The 3616-nt window shown below is 34.0% G+C and overlaps 1 pseudogene; it reads left to right on the forward strand.

Moving 5' to 3' along the window:
* The first annotated feature begins 868 nt into the window (after positions 1 to 868).
* Positions 869 to 1743, forward strand: LOC100385085 (large ribosomal subunit protein eL8 pseudogene; annotated as a pseudogene).
* Positions 1744 to 3616: the final 1873 nt, after the last annotated feature.

A 3616-nucleotide genomic window follows, 5' to 3' on the forward strand; every position in this document is an offset into this window, starting at 1 on the left:
AAATTATAAAAATAATTTGTCCCTATTTACAGCTTTGTTGGATCTGCAATTTATTTCAATATCACAAGTTCTACATGGAGTTGAAAACATAAACTGTTGAAATAGTACCAAAGAGGTACTATATTTTATCTATCAAAGTGGCAATGGATTAAATTTTGATAAAGTTCACTGTTGAATAGAGTAAAAAATTAATACTTTGGTATTTGTAGTGGGAAAGTAAGCCGTTACTTATCTGTGGGGAAGGAGGACCTGACTATATCTACTAGAATTTAAAATATGATTTCTACATCTGAGAATTTATAGATGTATTCATATACATGTCCAGAGACCATTATACTATTTGTTGTGTGTGTGTGTACACATGTGTATTTACATATAGCTGTATAACTCCCTATCTACATTCTCTCTCTCTCTCTCTCTCAGCCTATTATCTGTGTGCATAGATATGTACCTCTGTAAACCATTTCTTGAAGGATACAGACATGCAATCTTTTCAGTAGTATCTTTCTAGATTGTAATGATAGTAGTGAGGGGATATACACTTTTTGATTCTATTCATTCTCATGCTTTTGCATTTTTACCATGAGAATATGCTTTTGATAATAAAAACTTTAGTTAGAAATGAACAGCTTGTGTAGTTGCCAATATCACATGGAATTAAAATGTTGATTGACTTAATTTATAATTTGTTTTACAACAATGCACATAAAAACATAACAGAATTATGTGATATTTGTATAAAAACCAATTGCAGCCTCTAAAATATGTTGATTGACTTGTTTAATTATAATTTGTTTTACAACAATGCACATAAAAACATAACAAACAGAATTATATTAAATTTGTATAAAAACCAATTGCAGCCTCTTCCTGCCACCCAAGATGCCGAAAGGAAAGAAGGCCAAGGGAAAGAAGGTGGCTCCGGCCCCTGCTGTCATGAAGAAGCAGGAGGCTAAGAAAGTGGCGAATTCCCTGTCTGAGAAAAGGCCTAAGAATTTTGGCATTGGACAGGACATCCAGCCCAAAAGAGACCTCACCCACTTTGTGAAATGGCCCCACTCTATCAGGTTGCAGCGGCAGAGAGCCATCCTCTATAAGCGGCTGAAAGGGCTTCCTGCAATTAACCAGTTCACCCGGGCCCTGGAACGCCAAATAGCTACTCCGCTGCTTAAGCTGGCCCACAGGTATAGACCAGAGACAAAGCAAGAGAAGAAGCAGAGGCTGTTGGCCCTGGCCGAGAAGAAAGCGGCTGGCAAAGGGGATGTCCCCACTAAGAGACCACCTGTCCTTCGAGCAGGAGTTAACACTGTCACTGCCTCAGTGGAGAACAAGAAAGCTCAGCTGGTGGTGACTGCATACGACATGGATCCCACTGAGCTGGTTGTCTTCTTGCCTGCCCTGTGTCGTAAAATGGGAGTCCCTTACTGCATTATCAAGGGGAAGGCAAGACTGGGATGTCTAGTCCACAGGAAGACATAAACTGCTGTCATGTTCACACAGGTTAACTTGGAAGACAAAGGTGCTTTGGCTAAGCTGGTGGAAGCTATCTGCACCAATTACAATGACAGATATGATGAGATCTGCTGTCACTGGGGAGGCAATGTCCTGGGTCCCAAGTCTGTGGCTCGCATTGCCAAGCTCGAAAAGGCAAAGGCTAAAGAACTGGCCACGAAACTGGGTTAAATGTACACTGTGGAGTTTTCTGTACATAAAAATAATTAAAACAATACAAATTTTCCTTAAAAAAACCAATTGCATTAGAAATATAATAGATTTCATTGTCTACTATTATGTAAATATATCATAATTATTATCTTCATACTCTAAAAATTTCCAGGGCCTGTCCCTCATACAAAGTAAATCTTTTTCAGGAAAGTTCTTTAATTTTAGGTAGTTAGAAATTTAAAACATATTTTATGCCCCAATGCCTCAGATCTTGAATTTTCAAGATAAGATGATGTACAAGGAAACATTAAATTTATATGTATATATACATGTATTTGCAAATATACATGTATATATGTATATATCTATCATATATATTTATAAATATATGTACACACATCTATATATAACATAATTTATTCAAACATTTTTTTTTCCTGTAAAAAGCCTAGAAATAAATCTGGCTTTGTTTCGAAAACTATGAATCATTTAGTCAATATTATTTTAATGATCTATTACAAAAGTTTATATAGCATTGGAATAAAAACATATTATTCAAATGGCACACACAAGGTTACATTATTTTATATATAAATTGGCTCTTTCTTTAAAAAGATGAATACAGCTCATAGGTGTTCATTTGTTTACCAAACGTTTATGATTTGGAAAATCCTATTCAATATTTCTACAGAGAGCTGTTGAAAATGCTGCATGCTTCAGTAATTTACAGTTTTTGAATTAATGCCTAGTATATAATGTGCAAATGTGATTATACAAATCTGATCTTTCATTCGCTTAATGGTTTTAGAAGATTTTTGTCAGTACCAAGGAATAGCTCAGAAATAGGCAAGTACTTTTTAGGGAGCAATCATTTCCATTCACATGAATTCTATAAATCAAAATATTTACTTACTAAACTTTCATACCTGGAAAGACTGCAAATCTCTTAATTCTTTTCAAATTATTCCAATACATGCTGTTTAGCATGCAACAGAAAAGCTATAGACAGAATACAGCTGTTATAAATATATATTGTGTCAGAATATCAAATTAATTACTAGCTCTGAAGAAATATACACTTTTAGTATTTTCCTAGATCTGTAACTACCACTTGGAGGATGGGGAGTTAAAATCAAAGCATGTCCTTATGGTACCTGTGTGCATATTTTACAGCTACATTTTGAAAGAGAAAATTTTTTTTCATATAGGTGCTCCAAAAAAAAATCCCAAAAAAGAAATAAAAGGTCATTTGCAATCCACTAAAATATCAATGCACATTTTAAAATGTGGTAGTGATACTGGCATAAGAGAAAAATAAAATGAAAGCAATTGGAAGTAATTGATGAGACACATAGGTATCATAAACCTGATTTTTGTAAGTTTAAAAAGTCAGAGATATACCTGTCTGAATGAGTCCCCACTACGTGAGTAGTTTGTTTATCCTTATCCTCTGAAGTCGGAATCAACCATCAGACTGGTTAAGAAGGCAAACAAATCTTTCTGATGGGTAGATAGTTACACAGATTTGCAAATGAGATAAACAACAAATAGATAAAAGAAGCATATTTTTATAGAAAAGGAACACATGCATAAACCATTAATGTGTGTATATGCATTACAAAATCAGAATAAACAACTTTACAAAAGTTAACAGCTTGGAACAATTATGAAATTATTCAATTGGATACTGCTATAGTAGACAGTCATGGGGTAGGAGGACAGGGTCAATATTAACTTGATTGCTTATATTTCTTTTTAAAGCAGTACCACAAGAAATTCAAGAAAAGAGAAGTTACATGATGAAGTAAAATGCTTTAGAAACCATTGGAAATCAGGGAAGTTACTGGAAAAATATTGCATTTACAGAAAATGTAAACAACAGTAAATATCTAAAGGGAATCATGCACAGCTTGTTAGACAAAGATTACATATATTTTGACAAACAGGAAAA

This window comes from Callithrix jacchus, chromosome X (genome assembly GCF_049354715.1).
Source record: "Callithrix jacchus isolate 240 chromosome X, calJac240_pri, whole genome shotgun sequence".
NCBI lineage: Eukaryota > Metazoa > Chordata > Mammalia > Primates > Cebidae > Callithrix > Callithrix jacchus.